The 21,993-nt window shown below is 35.2% G+C and overlaps 1 protein-coding gene and 1 long non-coding RNA gene across 12 annotated transcripts in view; both read right to left on the bottom strand.

Moving 5' to 3' along the window:
* The window catches only part of LOC138137578 (chondroitin sulfate N-acetylgalactosaminyltransferase 1-like), a 125,186-nt gene that overhangs the window by 44,117 nt on the left and 59,076 nt on the right, over window positions 1–21,993 (bottom strand). The window lies entirely within an intron of this gene.
* On the bottom strand, window positions 2,713–4,541 carry LOC138136626 (uncharacterized). Its single transcript, XR_011161371.1, has 3 exons — window positions 4,327–4,541; window positions 3,250–4,274; window positions 2,713–3,197 (listed from the first exon to the last, which is right to left on the bottom strand). It is a non-coding gene; the product is annotated as an uncharacterized lncRNA (long non-coding RNA).

Raw genomic sequence — 21,993 nt, 5'->3', positions numbered from 1 at the left:
TAGCTCAGTTAGAAAAGAGTGAGACAGATAATTACAAGGTTTTGAGTTCGATTCCTATCGCCGCTTTTTTTATTGAGAATGCAGTTGTTCTGAAATCTGAACTGGTGAGATCTCGAGTGGCCATAGAGATTGAGGACCCACGAGGATTGACGGGCAACTGAGTGCTGCCAAATATTCTCAAAACATTTCTCGGTTTTGGGACTCTTCCATCTATTCATGACTTACAGTAATATCGAACAACAATGACCTGTCCTGTTGATTCGCCAAAGGCTCATGAGTCGAAGACGAATTCAGGATTGATGGTCGTGCCGATGATTCTCGTCGATAGACACATACCTATAAACGGTATAAGCTGTCGTGAAAGAGGAGATGCTGTAAGAATAGATCGGATTGTAGTCGGAATGAAAACGGGGAATGTTTTGCACTTATTTTTATTAATTCTGTAAATATTCTGAATCCAAGAATTATCATGAAGGCATAGTCGAATATTGGGCTGTTGAAAACAAATATTTCCATGGCATGACAACGTTTACGTTCACGTTTTTGTTAAAATTACCAACGCTTGATTAACGTTAAACGTTGTCGTATACGTGTGATATTTTTTGATAATTAAGACACAAACCGAACATGTTTACGATAACATTAAAGTTTTAATAGCGATCTCTAAATGAAAATCCATAATGGAGTGTTCAGATATTTTAGTAGACTTCGAACAATTAGGTGTATCTTTTTTATGTGCGTATAATAGTTGAATACAGTTGGGGTATGCAAAATTTATTTGGTAATAATTTTTAACACCTTTGCCATGCGCCAATTGGCTTGGTCCAGAAATGAAGAGCTATTTTTGGGGTATCTAAAAACTAGGGAATTTATAAGAATTTTTCCTGGTTTTTAAAGTAATTTTACTTGGAGTGTCGAGGATTTTAAGTCGCTTTAATTTGTTTTTCATTGATTTTTTCCATGCGCCAATAGGCTTGGTTCAGAAATGAAAATCTGTTTTGAGGTGTGTGAAAACTAGAGATTTGACAATGGTTTTGGTAGAGCAGTTTTTTTGACATAGACGAATTGATTTTATATCTATTTTACATAGTTCTTATTGAGACGAATATCCAGGGTGCGGCGTCCCGCACCCTGAATATTAAAGTGTTTTTGTTATATTTCTTAGTTCTTATTGAGATAAACGAATATCAAAGTTTTTGGGGTGTTTAAAAACGAGGAAATTTGTAAAAATTTTTCCTGTTTTTTAGATAATTTTAATTGATTTTCGCGTGCGCCAAATGTCCTGGTCCAGAAATGAAGAGCTGTTTTTGGGGTGTATGAAAATTAATGCTTTTTGAGAGGTGTTAGGCCTTTTTTGGTTGTGGAGTTTTGGAAAAAACAGCTAGATTTGTAAGATTCTGCCTTGTTTTTCAAGACGCCAAATGTCCTGGTCCAGAAGTAAAAAGCCATTTTGGGGTGCGTAAAAACAAGGTATTTTGTTAGTTTTTTAGGGCGTTCTTGAGGTAATTTTCCATTATTTTGGGAGATTTTAACGGTTTTTTCGTGTGTCCAATTTTTGGTGGTCTACACATATTTGGGAACTTTTGGGGTGGATAAAAATTATGATTTTTGAGAGGTTTTAGGCCCTATTCGGTTGTTTGCTTTTGGGCAAACAGCTAAATTTGTAAAATTTTGCCTTGATTTTTAAGACGCCAAATGTCCTGGTCCAGAAGTAACATTTTACTATCTACTAAAGATAACAACATTTCAATGCTTTTCAAAAGCGTAACCTTCTTGATAACATCAATTATGTCTTAAAGCACCTTCAGTTATTGTTTCTCCAATGATAAAAATTAAACATTCCTCTTTATTTGGCGACAATTTTGAGGCCTGCATATTGAAGCAAATCAGTATGATGAGAAAGCTTGTAACTGCACCTGTACATTTGATTTAGCACTATTATCATTACTATGCTTTCGGTGGAACCAGTTTAAACCAATAAAAAACAGAAAGGGATTTCCTGTAACTTGCAATTAGATTAAAACCTTGCCATCCACCACATTTACGACTCCTAGCTTTTCTACGAGTAGTACAAGGTCTAGGTACTCCAACACCAATTTATCTATGGTACCACAGAAAAACCAAAATATAATCATACTATCTACTGCCACACAAAGACCTACCTTTTAATTAAAAAATACAAGCAACAAGGAATACAAGAACTATCAACAAGATTTGTTCATGATCAGACTAGTACCATCTTTAACTAGCCGAATAGATTTAGTTTCCCTCTGTTTGTCATCTTCTTTTTGACTGATGTTAGTTTTAGCAAGATGGAATAATTTTTGCTGATGATCAAAAAGAGTCTAACTTAGAGAGAATGATTTATCTAACTGTCGACAGTATTTTAAGCAAGTCTGCCATTCAACCATGGATTGGTAGGCCGCAATGAACACTTTGAAGAACTTTGATATGATTTGTTATGAAAAAGGGGAACGGCATCGAGGCCGGGTTTCATCCATTCCCACCACTTATCCGACATTATTATAAAATTTGTTTCACAGGACTGGTTTACAAATCTATGAGGGGCATGATGACCAACTCAATAGACAGGGACCAATGGCTTAACGTGACTTCCGAATCACGAGATAGAATATAGCCTTTTTTTTTAATTTCGCCCTTGGTCGGAATCGAACCTGCGACCCTCGCGTCCCTGAGCCGAAACGGACTCCCTTAAGCTATGTTCTATTTTATTTTGTACATACTATTAGTAGATACATTCAACATAGGTACATACTACATACTATTTTACTAAATTTGAACAAATACTCGTACGTATACAAATTGAATTTTCCCTATAATTTAATAGCAAAGTACTAGCATATACTACAGTACTACTAAATTTAAACACGATAAAGCAGAGCTTTAATTTCTGTGGTGATAACCTGACAACCATTAAAAACATTTACCAATACATTTACTGGGGCAAATGGAAGTCGAACAATTTTAACCATAAAATTAGAACTTCTTCCCAAAGTGTCCTTACTAGCTATGGTTTTGACGTCAATATTATCTTGAATGGGCCCTAGAAGACTAGAAAATTCTTCTAAAGCTTTATTCATATTCCCGATTGGATCAAAACTTTTCTCTGGTATTTCTTGTGTCGATTTGAGCTTTACACGGTTTACGTTTGCACCTTGACAATGACCTAAGAAGATCTAAAATCCGGTGTGAGATCGCATTAGTGAGTAGGTGTCATAGGTTACTTACTGCAAAATGAAGAACAACAAAAGCAACGATTGTTAGGCGGTTCGGAATCATCGTTGCTTCTTAGAGCAAAGAAGAACCAAAAATATGGTTGAAGAACCGCGTTTTGGGAAGCGTATATATGGTGTTATTGACATGTAAATTTTGGCCGTTACACTGATATGGTTTGTGTTATTAGAATAGATAAGTTATATTTATTCAATGTTTCCTTTTTGGCAAATTTACATAATGCAAGAAAGAAAAGGACAAAAGAATGACACAAACTCCATAAAAGTAGCGTCTTCTATTTCATCTGATTCTCATATCTTCTTTCTTTCGTTTTCAGCAAGATATATAATTTCAACAACTTTTGGTACACCAAAATGAAGCCCTCAGTCTTCAATCTTAAGCCGAGTTGGTTTCAAAAAGGCAAACGTCACATTCTTGGACAAGATCTGCTCTTAAATGTTGTTCAAGAAGACAACAGCCAAAAGCTTTTGGTTCTCTTTTTTCACAACCGTGGAGCAACTTTAGGGTTAATCCAAGATTCTGGAGAAGTATCAAACCCCCTCCCAGATGACGTAAAAAATCGCTACAGATTATTATCGTTATAAAATATGACTATTATTTTTTTTAATTATTATTATTACATTTGACACATACACTATTTTTTATAAACTAGTCCACAAAACCACCACCATTTGTAAGTACTTATTATAAAAACAGTATTTGATGCCTAATGGTACTATAGGGATTAGTACCCATATTACCAACTATTGAGGAATTTAATTTTTGCCGCCAACATTGTTAACAAATTTTTCCACTGCACGCATTGGGGCAAGTGAAAATCTTGCAATTTTAGTCATGAAGGTAGAACCACTGCTAGGAGATTCCTCTTCGGAGTCAACAATATCGTTTATGCGTTTTACAAAATCAGAAAGTTGCCCTTTATAAGCTTCCGCAAAATTCCTCATCGTACCAAGACTCTTCTCTAGCGTCCCTGGTTTTGACTCTACATTGTCGCTGTTGACATGTTCTACACCCAAAGTCTAAAATCAGGTGCCAGATCGCATTACTAAGTAGATGTTAAATATTACTCACTGCAAGCAGAAGAACGGCAAAGGCAACGAATGTTGAGGGGTTCATATTTATTACCGGTTCTAACAGCGGAAACAACTAGAAATAAGCTTGAAGGACAGCATTTTCACTTGCATATGGCATTATCAGTAAGTAAAAAGTGGCCATTAAACTGATATAAATAGTTTTGAGTCAGCAGAATAGATAAGTTTCATTAGTTCAGTGTTGTCTGGCATGTCTTTGGAATACTTAAAAAAGGTCGTTAAATATTAGTAAGAATGAAAAAAAACAAGTGCTGAGTGAGAAAACATTTGGTAGAACACTTGGGAGTTCCTCAGGGTTCCAAAAAAGGACCCATTTTACTAGTTTCATTTGATCTTCATTTGGTCTTAAATGATTTGTCATTGATATGCGCCCAGGTATCCATAAATGCCTAAACTGAGTCACCTAGGCACTTCTGTGCACATTTTTCCCTCGAAAATTTTCCCACATTATCCAACCCCCATAAAATATTTCCCAATCAAGTTTTCGACCAGAACAATGCGCCACAAGCGCATTAAACTTGAATTTAGTTCAACAGCTCTAAACACAAAGCCATTTCGCATTCGTGACGTGACGTAGCGTAGATCACAATTTTTGGTGCGGACAATGAACGGCTCACATAAATCCATTTGCGTTTCTGCACGTTCGACTGCGTGTGTTGTCTATGCCGAATCTAATTAACGATACCTAGTACTAATCAATGTTCCACTAACCAATTCCTGTGTTACATTAACTGAAACAATGACGATGCATGTTCACTTAATGAAGCGGAACATCGGCTCTGTTTGTCTTCCACTGCGATGTGTCTCTTCGCCGGCTAATAAAATCCCACCGAATTACAAATTGGGGTAATGGTTTCCTTCCTAATAATTATCGGCTCGTTATCGACAACAATAGTTTCGCGTGACGCGGAAAAGTGGAGATGGAGGCGGCGATATGGCGGCGTGTGCACGCGCTTTTCCAAATTGCCGGAAAATAAACATGGAAATGGAAACATTTTCAAGATTAAGCCGGCCTGACTGCCGTACCATCGTTATTTGACCCCGTAGGAGGACAGTGTGACGGTCACTGCACTGTTAATTTCTTCCTGTCTTGGCTATCAAATGTAGAAAATGTAAAATGAAAATTATCTATCACGTATGGGTTGTAAAATGAATCAGCACAGTGAATGTGTTAATATTGCTGAAGATGCTTATGACAATTGACAAAACAGGGTAAGCTTGCGTCATGGAGATGTGTCTTTTGTTTCCTGACATCTATCTCTATTGCTTTTTTTCCACTTTACAGTTTACAGAAGTGACTAGAAATATTCCACTGTTGATAGTCATCAAGGCGGAGGTGTTTATCTTGATATTAATTTCAGTTTCGCTTCTCCTAATAACCCTAATACAACAAATGCTTTATTTGCCCTACGGGCTTTCTGATTCCGGGTTGTAATATAAACATAAATAAACATAAAGTAACAGTTCCAAAACTTTCCAAACAAAATAACTTTTTTAATTCCTATCCACCACTCCGCTCCTTCTCTATTCTTTCCCTCCTCTTCCATATCTCTTTCATCAATCCAATCTCGATCACATGTGCTCAATCGTGTCCCTTTCCTTGTACCACATCCTACACCTTCTTACCTGTCCTTCCGTCCACTACCTGTTTTCTCTTTCCTCGTTCCCATATCCGACTCTCGCCATTATTTTTATTTCTCTCGTGATTTTTTCTGTCATATACCTCGCATACTCCCTGTTGTAGCTTGATTCTCTGATTCTCTTCCTTCTCTCTTGCTTGTCTGTGTCTTTGTCCCTTTCACTCAGTTCCACATTCATCCAGTTTGACTCCTCAATTGATATCTTAATTGTGAAAATCTACATGGATTACTGTACTGTGAGTATCATTGTGATGTGTATTTCTCCAACCCCTGGAGTTAGCGCAGGTAATGTGGGTTTTGGGAACACCTATTTTCGTAATGCTCATTGCTACATGATAATGTAATTATTCTTGAAGATTTCAACATATCCAGTTATTCCAGCTATTCAATGAACCTTCTGAATGTCCTGTCTACTAAATTTTCTCGATTTGACACATTTCAATCAACGTAATTCACTGCATACTGCTAACGACAGATTATTAGACTTGCTCCTATCTAATAGACAGTGTGACGTCAAGAAGACAATCGATATTCTAGAAGATGTTCCCTTTTTTACCGTAAACTAAAATAGTTATTTTTATATTAAGTGCGCGAAGAGAGTGTTTTTTGTGCATGAAAAGGTCTTTAACGCCGAGACGAAGGTCGAGGCAGTATAAGCCTTTGAATGCACAAAAACATCTTCGCGCACGAAATATAAACAATATTTTTTCTATAATTGATTCAACAAATTGAAATTAAAAATTCAAATTTTTGAAGGAACTCTGAAGTTTCAATGCAGTGACCATGTTGCTAGGTAACTAATAAAAAACAGTGCGTGAAATGAAAAACAGAAATAGTCGTATGCGTGAAATTGCATTTCACACACTGTTTTGTATGGTTTCTATGGTTTCGATCTTACTAACAATGCAAAAAAAAAAAATACACGTTAGAAAATGACCCACTTCAGGCACAGATAACTATGCGTGAATTTCAATTTTTTGAATCAATTATAGAAAAAATATATTTGATGTTTCCGGTGTCTAAAAACGGACTCTTTAAAAAGCGATAGTACGCACCATGGTTGTCTCCCGAAATTATTTAGAAACTCGGGTTAAAATGGAAACTTTGGGTTAAGTACGAACGCCATAAAGCCCGAGAAAGTTATGACAAATTTAATTATTTAAGATTGCAAACTAAGCATTATATAAAATACTCTTATAGAATTTACGTTAAAAGTAATAAAATAATTTACGATCTGATCCGAATCTCTTGTGGTAATATACAGAGCATTATAAATAATTGTACCATCGTAGTTGGCGTTGAAAACCCACGCAAATTTTGGATGTGCCGCCAGCTTCGCAACGTTAGACAAACTAGTAGACAGATTCCCACTACCGCCAGTAGCGCCACCTATGGGCGGTATCAGTCTCACTCGTGTGACTTGACTAACTAAACCACCAACGCCTACTAGGATGGTACAGCCGCCCGCAAAAGAATCGAGCCTACTCCGCTGCAAGGGAATAATCACCTGCCATAAACTGGTAAATCTACCCTGCAACTATTTGGGACAGTTTGGTATACGAGGGTTGTTTCATAAATATTTGGTCATTACTTAGACGCTTCTGAATTAAAAATGTTTCTTTTTTTAGATATCCTTAGAGTTTGTCTGTCTCTATATTTAAAAACTATTGATTTAATTCGATTGCAATAAATGTGATTTGTAACGGCCGACGTTTAGTAAAACTATAATAGTAGTTTATTTAACGAGTTCGTGTGTAATTTGGGCTTTTTTTAGCACGAGTGGGCCAGTTTAAAACTCAAGTGAAACGAGAGTTTTAAAGGTCCACGAGTGCCAAAAAAAGCCCAAATTACACAAGAACGAGTTGAATACAACGTTTTTTTGTTCGACGAGCCCCTTAAAGGCTCCAAATCGCTGAAAATCTTTAAAATTAGCTTGACGTTTCGTTTTGATAAGTTGTCAAATTTATCAAAATCCGTTCACACAGGAAAAAATTCTCAAATTCTGACAGTGTCGAACAAAAAAAATATTTATGTATTAGCCATGCCAAAATTTAAAACCTACCACCTGTTGAATTAAGCATGTCTCCAAAAAAAATTGAATTATATAGCTAATTAAAAAAATATATATTATCAGTAGTAATATAACAATTGACTTGAACATCGCATTAATTGCAAAGTTGATGCCATTCCCAATGTCGATTTATGCATTTTTAAAACAAATTGACACAATTCGCATTATTTAAAAAAATGTGAAACGTATTTATTAGTTACTATAAAGAGTTGCTTTCAAAAATAATCACCAATTTATTTTGTTCAGCATAAAACTATCACGAAAAAGTTACAGTGATGGATAGACGTTAACGAAATTTTGATAAATATGTGAGTTGAATCTTCAATAAAATAATACACAATCGAAATAACCGGTGTGCTTGATAGAAAAAATAAATATGTAACTAAAATCAAAATGATTGTAATAATGAACGTAATAAAATAGATCATTACAATAGGTAAGAAAATTCTGGGTAAAGCAGATTTTAAATAAAATTTTCAGCCGTAAATAAAAATCTCAATAACCGTGAAATAATCGTCAGGTAATAGATACCTGTTCACTTTGGATTGAACATTAGTGGTGCAAATCGCACACATTTGGCAGTAACTTTCATATGAGTTGTCATAGTAACAGGTCAGTCATTTGCACCACAGCTGTTCTTCCCAACGTGAACAGGTATTATAATAATTAATCAGGGCTTATGTTTCTTTTACTGTTTGAACAAGTTCTAGCGTATTAATGCTGTCAGGGAGAGTCTTGCTTTCATACCATCGAGGGTTTTATGACACAGTTGTAAATTTTGGTATACCGATTACAAAATAGTGAATGTCTGCTTTTATCCAAGTCTTATTTATTTTTTAACTACGAGTATTTTATCCCATGTAATGGTAATTCATGTGTAACGATCGAAAATTGATTAAAATCAATATTAAAGAAACGCAACAGAAATAGTGAACAATTGTGCCATTTAATTTTTAATGAAACTTATTTGTATCTTACACCACTTGTGTTCTTATTAGCTAAAATAAAAGCACCAAAAGCGGATTTTAAAACATAATTTTATTCAACAATGCAAACCACACTGAACTGAGCTGAAATTACTAGCAAGAAACAATTTGTAAATGTAGGTAACTAAACCCTTCGCCGAACTACCTGTGACAAGTTGTTTTAAATGGAATTCCCAGGCAGAAACATTTTCCTTACCGAAAATCATCGATTTGCCGTTTAGCGCGGGCCTGGTCTCTAGTTATTTATTATAAGTAAATTATTACAGATCACTTTATATTTGATATTTTTATATATACGGGTGTCCCAAAATTTGCGAAACAACTCAATGGGGCAATGGCAACTCATGTTAGAAAATAATGAGAAGAATAATAAAAAAAGTCCTGTAGCACTCAGATTTGAAGATATAGGGGCTCAAAAGATGCAACTTTGATCTCGTTTATTTTAAATATTAAAAAAAAAATCGACTATTTGTCTTATACTAGCAAGTGGCATAATAATTCTGAACGACTGTGATTAGGTTTGCAATTATTTTCTTTATTATTTCCAGCATTTTCAAGTAGTAATTTTTTGTCCGTTTTACCTCAAATAACGTAAGGCAATATGGCTTTGCTTTTTTTCTCTCAGATCCATGGATGCAACATAAATGAAATATTTGCAGACTATTGGGATACATAGAATTTTTTTTGTTCGATACTATCAGAATTTGAGAATTTTCTCCTGTGTGAACGGATTTTGATAAATGTCACAACTTGTCAAAACGAAACGTTAAGCTGATATTAAAGATTTTAAGCGATTTGGAACCTTTAGGGGGTTCGTCCAACAAAAAAAAACGTTATATTCAATTCGTTCGTGTGTAAATCGTGCTTTTTTGACAATTGTGGGTCTTTAAAACTAGCCCACTCATGCCAAAAAAGCCCAATTTACACGAATAAGTCTATTTCTTCTGGGAAAAAGAAGATTGATTTTTTTAAACATTTTTACCTGATATTTTAATGACTACTTAGCAAGTTAACAACGTACTGCTAAGCTGTTCCGCGAATTTTGGGGCACCCGGTATAATGTAAAAATTAAATTTTCGAAAATCCAGATTTTTAGAATGCAGAAGACAGATAATTTAACAAGACAACCATTATTTGTCGCTAACGGAAATCCCCGGTTCAGCCAGGCAAGATTTTACAGTCTTGGGTCGGGTAAAATGGATAGGTAGTTGTATTAGCACAATTTCACCAGGAAGAATGTTTAGTTTGCTGATAATATCTATTATATATTACTATTTATTTTGGTGGTAATCTAATTTAATTTTTATTGTTTTGTACATACAGTTACGGACAATGAAAAATTGTACAACTCTTGCTCAAAATTCGCCAAACATTTAGCTGCTTAAATGAGGCTCTAATTTGTCAGCTAATGTCACCATTAATCATTAGTGTCATTCGTCTATCAACTAACATTTACCACCTAAACTATTTCTAGACGTTTGGCATAAATCACAATGTCAAAAAAACCCAAATTGTACGATGTAAAAAAAGTGTACGGTTTTTTATTGACCGCAACTGTAGTTTAAATTAATTTAAATTTAAATTAATTAAATTTAAATGAAAACCCGATAATTTTGAAACACTGTAATCTCCAAAACCTGAATGAAACATTTTATAATTTATTGTTTATGCGGTTGACACAACACATTCCAAAGACGACTATAGAAAATTTGGGATTTTGATTTAAGGAAAATTATATCTATGATTTTTGCTCAAATTTTTCTTTGTCTCGTGCGATTTTCTTACCGAATCAATTTTTGTTTATTTGTTATTCGTAATCATACGATTTTTTAACCAATTGTATAACAATTTAAAAAAAATACATATTTTCGTTATTAAACGTTGAATTGCACAATAAAAACTCTACAGTTTGTAGGCAAAAAATTGAATATTTGAATTTGGCGCCGAGTCCGACCCCCTGACTCTAGAATTTTCTAGATTGTGTTACTCATGTAAGGAGTCTGCGCAAAGGACGGCATGTGCAAGAATTTTCGCGGCGCCAGAATAACCACGTGTATCTACTCTCAGTACTCTCTTAAACTAATTGAATAAAGCGAAAAACCAAGAACAACAATTTATTTTCCGTCCCCACAAGTTTTTCATTTATCAGTCAACCTCGTTTAAATAAAGGACAAAAACTAATGGTACTGTCCTCGTATATTGAACTGTCTGAAAATGTTGGAGATTAGATTTATGAGTTTATGACAGTGGTCAGGTCCCTTTGTCGAAATATGGATTGGTGATTATTTCCTTGCAGAGGGTAGGCTCGATTCTTTTGCGGGCGGCTGTACAATCATTTATTAATGACCCTATATTATAAATCATAAAAAGAGAAAGTCGTATCTCAAAAGTGATCAAAAGCGATCTTGTGCACATTTTATTCATTTGCGCTTCAAGGAATTTGGGAATGGATGGAAGAATTTTTTGAAAAAAACTGGCAAATTAATTTAAAATGTGCATCACTTTTGAGATACGACTTTTTCTTTTTATGATTTGTAATAACGGCTGTTTTTTTTTAAATTTGGCGTCGAAGTAGGCGTTGAAGTGTCGGTTGTGAATGCACTATACAGGTTACGGATCACGGATCAGCTGTTTAAATCTTACGCTTTTACACGAGTGGTGCGATCTCAATCGACTCTCCAACGCCTACTTCGACGCCAAATCTTAAAAAACACCTTTATATGACCAAAAGAGATCTGGATCAAATCGTAAATTGTTTTAATTGCTTTCAATGTAAAAGAGTTACTCCTGAGACAGAGCCGCAAACAATAGATAATGTACTGCAAAACTGCAAAATTATTTTCCATAAATAATTCGAAGGTGTAATTTCTTTAATAAAGCAACAACTTTTGAAAAGTATTGAACAGTGTAGTTTTAATGGCCGTTTCAAAAAGAAACTAACTGATGGCCCACCCTACAACAAATTAAAAACCTATAATTTACTATTATTATTTTGTGACCTTCGAATTTTAATTGTATTTTTCTTTATACGAATATAAATTCAATAAACATATTGTGTGTTTTCTAACCTACCACTTCGAAAATAACTTTCAGAAAGAAACATTTGTGTGGTAATTTCATCTTATTATGTAAACAAGTACGAATGCTTTATTTTGCCCTAAGGGCTTACGGATTCCTGATTACTTTTTTCTTTAAACATAAAAGAGCAATTTCAAAAAAAAAATATTCCTACCCCCACCTCTTTCCTTCTTTTTTTTCTCTCCCTTTCAACGCCCGCCTTTACTGCTTCGTTCTTGAGTTGTTCACATTTCTTGTCCCACCACTCATTTTTCTTTCTTGTTCCTTTTGCTCCCTTGACTATTACTTCGTTTTTTGTCGCTGCTTTTTCGATTACTTCTTTCAGTTCTACTTCTTGCTCTTCGAATCTGGCTTTTTCTAGTCTCCTCATATCCTCTTCCACTCTTTGGTCATCTCATATTTTCATTACCACCTTCTTCTGCTCCCCTGTTTCTCTTCCTTTTCCCCTTTCTTCATTGTTCGCTTCTATACTTATTTCCAGCGGGAGATGGTCCGACTCTACTCTCCCTCCTATTCTGAATTCTTCTACTCTTTCCCATGCTTCTTGGTTTACTATTCCGTAATCTATCACTGTTTCCTCTCTACTACCTACACTAAGTATTTTACGAGTGATAATGAGCCCGCCGGAATTAGAAATGCAACCCACAATACATTTCCAAAGTTAACGTGGCTATTGTAAATATTGCATTATTTTAAAAAGAAATTATGAATCCATCTAATTTTATTTGTCATAAATGACATTTACGGAAAATTTAAAATATGACAATAAAAATGTATTAAAAAACAGACATCCTGCTTTATGGCGAATGTAATAAAAATGCTTCTGCCGTTGACAATAAACATTTTCCCAAAAACTCACTGAATTTTCGACCTTGTCTTTGGATTTTCTTTTCCCATCCCTCTCTCCTTTTTTCAATTTCTTACTCCTCTTTCTCTTATTCTCCCGTTGAAGTTCCGTCCCATGAGCATACGATCTTCTCTGTTTTCTTTTATTGTATCTTCGACACCTCTTCTTGTTGTCTTCATCTCTTTGCTGTATATTATCATTATTTTGTACCATTTATTGCCTATTTGTACGTTTCGTTCCATTCATCCTTCTTCTTCTTTCTTTTCTTCTCGCTTTTCTTTAATACCCAATTTTACCCCTGTTATTATTCCCCCAGCCGCTCTTCCTTTCTTCTTTCCTTGTTTTGGCCCTTGACAATCCCATTTATACTCTTTCGTCAACAACTTTTCTATTTTTTCCCAGCTCCTTTCCTCTACCCCTGTTTCTACTAGACCCACTATTTCAAATTGTCTCACGTAGGCCCAAAATTATTGTTCTTTTTTTCTAAAAACCGCTACGTTCCAATATGATACCCTCACTTTTGCCATTTTGGTTATCTTTTTTTGCATGTGCCCTCCCCTTCGTATCTTCTGCTCTGTGTTCCCCTTTGCATTTCTTTTCCGGTTCCTATTTTCTTTGCCCGTCTACCTTTTTCTTTGAATAATCTCTAGTCTTCCTCTTTCTTCATTCTATCTCTACTGTACCCCTTCTATTGTTATTTTCCTATATCCCACTTTTACTTCTTTCCTTTATCTTTTTTCTTCTTTAGCGATGGTTCTTAGTTTCTTCTGTATCCCTCGTCCTTGTTTTGTGAGGTCGTGGTGTATGAATATCCTCTCCGTTTCCTTCTTTTATGTCAGTTTTCCTTTTTATTTCATCACTTTTTCTTTTCCACTCCACTCTTCCATTTTCACTAGTACTTGATCCTTTGTTTATGTTGTAGCAATTTTTGATTTTAACTTCCTCTATGTTTTCTTTTATAAACTTTTTTATGTCCTCTTTGATCTACTGCTTGCTCTTTCCTTCACCTCGCGAGTTATCACTATGTTATTTTTTCTCTCTTCTCCTTTCTTCATTTTCCATTTTCCTTTCCAGCCGTGCCACTCTCTCAAACGTTGTTTTTCTCTTCCTCTCTTTTCTTTTCTTTATTTTTTAATTCTCCCCTTAGTCGTTCTATTCCTCTGTTGACTTCTTAGTTCTCTTTTCACAGCTCCTTTACTTCTTCTTTTATTTCCACTTTCATTTCCTCCAGCTTTTCTAGAATCTTTTCTATTTCCCTGCTTGGTTTCTTGTCTACTTCAGGTGATCTTGCTGTTTTCTTGCTTGCCCCAAATACCTCCTCTTCTTCCTCTCCTTGTCTTCCTGTTCTGCCGTTCCTTGTTTTTTTTTCTTTTCTTCCTGAGCCGCCTCCACACTTCCTTAGTTCATATGGAAGTTTCAGTCCTGGCGATTTTCTCCGTTCAGAGCTTAGAAACGCTATATTTTCTGTTTAAACTTGTGAACGGTATGATTACTGTAATTTTTTATTAGAAAAAGTGTCTTTTCTTTGTAAAAGTTAGGATCAGAGAAGTTAAGCATGATCGGGCACAGTCACCATATAGATGGAGAACCAGTGAGAACGCGCGCGTGTTGACTTTCACTTGTCTAAATATAGCCGTCCCCGCGGGCGATAGTGTCGGCGCGGGGGCGGCGTCAGGTGCGTCCCGAAAATTAGCGTGGTGAAAATTAAAGATGAATGCAAATTGGGCCGTTTCCCAAAGTCGGTAAAAGCCATATCCTGCGGCTTTCGCCTATTAAATTAGGCGGCGCTTTATGCGAACGAGATAAAAAGGATACAGGCCCTAATGGCGTTTTATTAATGGAGGCGTTCTTGCGAAGAGGTGGGCGCGGGCCGGACTTTTTGTCCGGTCAGCGAGCTGGAAATGTCGGCGATGTTTGTCAAGTTGTTGTGGGCGGCGGCTTCCAATTTCCTACTGTCAGAAACACAGTTCGACAAAAAATAATTGGCTCTAATTTGGAATTTGTGCGGTGCTGCGGCCTGCCAAATGGTCGCCACCGACGAGTTATGAAAACTAATGCGGTTTGAGTGGCCTGTCAACACGCAACGACAATTTTTAGAGAGTCGGGGGCGGCAAGCTTGCAACATGGCATAAAGGGCTGAAAAATTCGACAGTAAACCAAGAAAACTTCCGTAAAATCTGTCCAATTCACGCAAATCCTGCCGGCAGCAGATTTGATAAAACAATTAAGACCAATTCCTGGTACGGGGTGGTTTTAATTAAAACTCGCGACGAAAAAGAATTTCTTCTTGTTAATGGAAAATATATTTAAGCACAACAGGACCAAATCTTAAATTGTACTTTGAGTCTGTAATTTAAAACTGGCGGAAGACAAGATTTACGAGACTTGTTATCTGTTGTGGCCATCTCCTCTCTTTTAACTTTAATTAATTTCTTAATGTGTCCATAAAACATTCAAAACAATCCCAACGGAATCCCTCGATAATTAAATATACGGACGGAACTCCCCGATTCCTGTGGAGATTAAAGCGGCGTCTTGCCAAAATGGCCGCGCCAATATGGCACCATCGCAGACGTGAAGCTCTAGAATCTTGTATGGACTAAGATCGTACGGTCCTGGGGTTCGAAGGAAAGGATACATCTGTCATTTCCCCCGAGGGGAGGCTTGCTCTGAGGCTTTCCAGAGCATTTTCAGCCACATTGACGGGAAGATTCGGGATGGATACGGTGAGGATGGGTGCGGAAGGAAGGTGGTAAGTACTGAAAGGTTGATTCGCCTTATCTGTATGATATGAGACATACCACTATGTGATGGTGTGGGGAAACCTCTGAAAAAAAACCCACACCTGGTCAGGCATTACCGGGGTTAGAACCCGGGACCTCCTGAATGTAATGTGGCGCGCTAGGCGCTTGGCCACAGTACTCGGCCTGGGGTTTCAACTCGCGACGCACTACTAGTAGTACTCTCTGTGGCCCCGCCCACTGCAGGCTATTGGCTAATGTGTCAAAAATACGATTCCGTCACCCAGTCTGGTGCTTCCGACCAGCACTTCCCTCCAGATCACAAGTCTGTTGATCCTCGAGAGTTTAGAAAGCACTGTTTCGTAAATTTTAAATTCAAACTTGCCCCTTCGCCTACCAACAAGGTAAAAACGCAACGCAACTTGATAATTCCCACCACTTAAGTCTCAAGTATAATTTAAACTGCTTTTAAGCGCGTAAATCCCGGATTAAAACTTGACCTTTTTTCCCCCGTGTGAAATCGTCGGGTCGCTTCGCAACTTCTTTGCTGTGTACACAAATCCGGTCAAGGTCGACGGACTTTTCCCACTAGGTAAACACTGACCATCCACACGGTCAATTATCAGAATGGTCAACATTACAATGACCGATAAAATGAAATTAGCTGGAGATAAAACAGGTAGGAACGAACGGACTGAATAAACAGGAAATAAACCGGCTCTGCTTTGTATTACTTTATTAATGAAATCGAAAAAGCGATTTGGTAGATTTAGTGGGCTAAAATGCAGCGTCAGTGAAATTTAATAGGGCAATAACATAATTTTTCCATCGAGGCTATGCACTTGGTCCGGACAGGTTTAGTTATTCATGGCCGGAATCGACATTTTAGATTGCTCTAGTTTATTTTTGAAAGTGTTGAATAATGGCCAAAGGGCTAGTTTAAAATGCAAATAAGTAGATGAAAAAAATTTGGACAGAACATGACAACTGTCTAAATGTCAATAAATTCGCTCTCTAATAAAAACGCGCCAAATGTTGTTGCAAGTGCTTCACTGCAATCCAATGGTGCCACAGAAGTTAGAAAACGCAAAAAATGGACTATGGAGATGAATATTTTCATTATACGCGAATATTTTCGGATCACCAAACTACAGGATGTTGTGAGTACTTACAGGGTTGATTTATTTAAAGCGTTCCAAAGTAAGTACCCCCAGTTTCCTGTTACTATTCAAAATTTAGCTGACCAAAGAAGAGCCATTATGAAGAAAAACTATATCCCTTCGGCAATTTTAGAAAAGATCAAAAATGATGTGAAGTTAGAATTGTCAATTAATTATTCCGAAAATAATGAAGTTTCTAATAATTTACTCCAAAATTTTGTTGAACCGCAAAGTTTACAAAGTTTATCGAATCACAATGACTCTTTCTGTTCAATTCTCGATTCACCAAACACCATACAAACAGACATACATAATTTAGACTTGAGTTATAATGATATACATGTGTTGTAATAGCCCGAAATTACGGCGTTCGCTATTACTTGTTGTTAAAAAGATTACGTGTGGCTACTAGTGTCCTCAAATAAACAAGAGGGTTGCAGTTTTGATCGTATTTATTAAAACACTAACATCAACAATTCTACAATACAACTTAAGTCTCTGACCGTTGTGGCAGTAGTAGTAGTAACGAGAGTAAAAGGAGTGACGGAGTGACCATTCACTACCCCTGGTCCCGCTTTTATATTTAAGCTAAGTCTACCTGCAAAAGGGACAGGGATGGTGAAAGTCTGATAGCCATAAATTACATTATAACACATGTTATTAATCAAAATTTTTACTACCATCAAAATTTTAAAGAACAAATTGAAGATGAATTCAATTGAACTCTTAACGAATTTGAACACACAGAACCATTTAATAGACCACTATTACCTAAACAACAAAGTTCAAAAAAATTATTTGCAATGATTGAAATTTCAAATCAATTCATTTTACCTAAATTTGTAAATAACACCACAAGTTTTAAAAAATTACACAGTATTATATATAGTGGAGCTTTAACAATTATCAGATTAAATGGATCAAAAGAAATTGGCCAGACAAATAATATAAAAGCGAAAGAATTACCAAAATGGGAACAAAGACTAAATAAACGTATTAATAATATCAGACGAGATTTAGGTAGAATAACTCAATATTTAAAGGGTATAAATTCTAATCATCTAAATAATTGTATTCAATCCATTTTAAATAACAACCGAATACATTGTTTAAAATATAATGAATATAATAAAACATTAATAGAAATCAAAGACACTTTATTACAGAAGTTAAATATTTATTCTAAACGACTAAAAAGATATAAAAATAATAAACAACGGAAATTTGAAAACAAACTATTTAGAAATAATGAGAAGTTGTTTTACAAAAATTTAACAGATAATAAAACTCAAACTAATAATGGTACACCAAATATAAACGAAATTAAAGAATTCTGGTCAAACAAATGAAGTTCAATTTAATAATCAGGCAGAATGGATTCCTCATTTAGAAAATGATATACCAGATAGTAATAATCGACATCATATTCAAATTAGCCTCGAAATTTTAGTTAAAAATATTAATAGTTCACATAATTGGAAATCCCCTGGAGGTGACCAAATTCATAACTTTTGGTTAAAAAAATTTACTTGTATTCATAAATGCTAATTTGATCACTTTAACGGATTTATTAGGGAACCTAACACATTTCCAGAGTTTTTGGCCCATGGTATAACATATCTGAGACCAAAAGATTCCGATACTAAAAATCCATCAAAATATAGGCCAATCACATGTCTACCTACAATTTATAAAATTATGACATCTTGCATTAAAGTAATAATTTACGACCATTGTCAAAAATTAAATATACTTAATGAAGAACAAAAAGGTTGTGTTAAAGAGTGTTTTGGTTGTAAAGAACAACTCATAATAGATACGGTAATAATGGAACAAGCTAGAAAAAATAATAGAAATATTTATACCGCATTCATAGACTACAAAAAAGCCTATGATTCAGTACCACATTTATGGTTAATCAAAATTCTTAAAATTTATAAAATTAATTTGGATTTGATTAACTTTTTATCTCATGTTATGACATTTTGGAGAACTACTTTAAATTTATCAATAAACAATACTAAATTAAAATCCGAGCCTATTCAAATTAAACGGGGAATTTATCAAGGAGATTCTTTAAGTCCTTTATGGTATTGTCTAGCCATTAATCCTTTGACAAATCTATTAAATAGCACTGGATGTGGTTTCAACATTAGACTTAATAATATCACACTATCCAAATTAAATCACCTTCTTTATGTGGATGACATAAAACTTTATGCATCAAAAAAGAATCACATTTTATCTTTACTAACAATAACTGAAAATTTCTCAAATGATATTGGGATGAGTTTTGGTATTGATAAGTGTAAAATGCAATCAATATGTCGCGGTCATTACGAACATTTCGAATATATAACTCAAGAAGGAGAAATCATTAAAAATTTAAATAAAGGAGAATTTTATAAATATTTAGGTATTAATCAATCAAATCATATTCAACACTCAATTATAAAAGAAAATTTAGAAAAGCAATTTAATTTAAGAATTAAATCTATTTTAAAATAAAAATTAAACGGTAATAATTTAATTAAAGCAGTTAATACATATGCTGTTCCATTACTGACCTATTCTTTCGGTGTTTTAAAATAGTCCAAAACTAATTTACAGAAAATAAAGATTAAAACTAGAGTTCTTTTTACCAAATTTAGTAAACACCATCCTAAATCTGCTATTGAAAGATTTAATTTACCACGCGAAAACAGTGGTAGGGGTTTTTCAAATCTAGAAATACTGCTACATAATCAAATTGCTTCACTAAAAAATTATTTCCTCAATAGAGCTCGTGATAACACCTTTTTTAATGCTTTGGTTTCAGCCGATAAAGGCTACACACCTTTAAATTTAAGTGATAATATAATTTCAGATATTGGTAAGCCAAATATACCTGAGACTATAGCACATATAAAACAGAAGTCTTTACATGGGAGATACTTTAAAGAATTGGAACAACCATAAGTTAATATTCAGGCCTTTCATGCATGGCTTAAGAAATCAAATATTCACCCTGAGACGGAGGGTTTTATATTTGCAATACAAGATCGTGTTATAAATACAAGAAAATATAAAAAACACATATGCGGATTACAATCGATAATTGATAAATGTAGGATTTGCGGAACTGAAGGGGAAACAATTGAACACATCATTTCTTCTTGCACCGTTTTGGCTCAAAAGCGAATATAAAAAACGTCACGATATATTCGCTAAAATTATACACATGAATTTAGCTGTTAAATTCAATTTATTAAAGAATACATAACCATATTATAGTTATACACCAGAAAGTTGTTTGGAAAACGACAGTTACAAGTTATATTTTGATAGAACAATTTTAACTGACATTCATATTAAGCATAACAGACCAGACATTATAATTTTAAATAAACAACAAAAGCAAGCATATCTTTTAGATATAGCTGTTCCAAATTCACATAATATAACACAGACATATAACACAAAAATTAATAAATATTTAGAGCTCTCCGTTGCTATGAGAAATCTTTGGTGTTTAGAAAAAATTTCGATTTTACCACTTGTAATTTCAGCAACGGGAATAGTACCGCAATCTCTTTTTAAAAATTTAAAAATTCTGGATTTAGATAACACATTGGTAGTTGAAATTCAAAAAGGTATATTATTATACTCATGTCACATCGTGAGGAAGTTCCTCAACATTGACACAGAACATAATACACAACAAAGTCAAAATGCGGAGGCGAGACGCCGGTAATTATGTTGATAAGCACTGCACTATTACTTGATAGTAATATCCGTAATAGTGTATGTACTCCGGCAAAATTGCCGTGCCGTCGGGTGGAGGTGGGATAAGAACAATTGTAAAATAAGTGGTATGTATTATTATTTTTTTCTTTTTGACTACTTTGTCTTGTCAAGTTATGTCTCACTATGGTCAAAAACCATGCCCCGTCACTCCATCTGTCAAACCCGCCGCCTGTGGGCGACAGTCCCGCCGAACGTCGACCGCCCCCAGCAAAAACCCGCCGCTCTTGTCATCCAAATGCAGATTGAATCGAGATTATTGATTTTATTGGTAAGTTGTGCGAAACACCTCTTCTCGTCGGTTCTGCCTTTCCATTGCGTTGCACTGATGACCCGCCATAACGACCGAATCTGACTCGAATCGTACAAACGGGGGCGGTTTCGTCGAACAGTCTGTTGTTTCCAACTAGAACAGATGACGGCGTATTTTTCTTACAGGATTCTGGCGAAGCATATTCTGTTCGACGGGGCGAATCAATCGCGGATGGCGGCGAGACGGTCGGGGCGGGAAAGCAGAAAAATCACCACAAAGTTTTTAACCAACTTGGCACAGACTGGAAAAATGGGGAAAGTTTTTAAGAATATTTTTTCAGGCGTTTTAAATGGGAACAGAAATTTTCTGCAGTGTGGTTTCCCCTTTTTTGGAATCTGATAATTTGTTCTCTTCAAATCTGACTTTCAAGCGGTTTGTCTCCTCGTTCATGTTCTAGAAACGTTCCATTAACTTCCAACTTTTTTTGTACGAAACTTCTAAACCAAAAACTTGTCTAGAAATGAAGGAACATGTTTGTATTTACAAAACAACAAATCCACTAAATAGACACGTTCAAAGTGAATTAAGCTAGAAAAGGGAATTAACATGATAGTTAGAAGCTTCTCTGTTTTGGTTAAGAATTTAAATTAATTTAGTCCCGACCGTAGAGAGAGACCAAATAAAACTGGTAACACGCAAGTAATAACACTTGGAATTGATAATCTGAAAACTATCTCAACGTCGGCTATGTTGTTATGGAAACTCGATCTCATTCCAGTTTTCAGATGAATGTTTTTTCGAGCTTATGGCACATCCCGAACTCTCCAGATCGATGCAAATGCGAAACAGACTCCTTCTGAAATGTGTGCTTGCTATGTTAATTTTATTTACTAGTTCCAAGATACGGAAGGAAAACAATGCCAAGCTATTCGTTGTCGGTTGAAATTTGACAGGTTTATTAATAACCACCTCTGTGGCCTCACCGAGAGGAATTAATTTTGTTGTGTCACAAAATAGAGACCGCCCATCACAACACATGCAAATTCTTTGCTTTTCATTGGAAACATTTTTTGTGGCCAGAGGGTAAA

Source organism: Tenebrio molitor, chromosome 8, assembly GCF_963966145.1.
Source record: "Tenebrio molitor chromosome 8, icTenMoli1.1, whole genome shotgun sequence".
NCBI lineage: Eukaryota > Metazoa > Arthropoda > Insecta > Coleoptera > Tenebrionidae > Tenebrio > Tenebrio molitor.
Note: the sequence above shows the minus strand (reverse complement) of the source record. Positions and strands in the feature narration are given on the sequence as shown.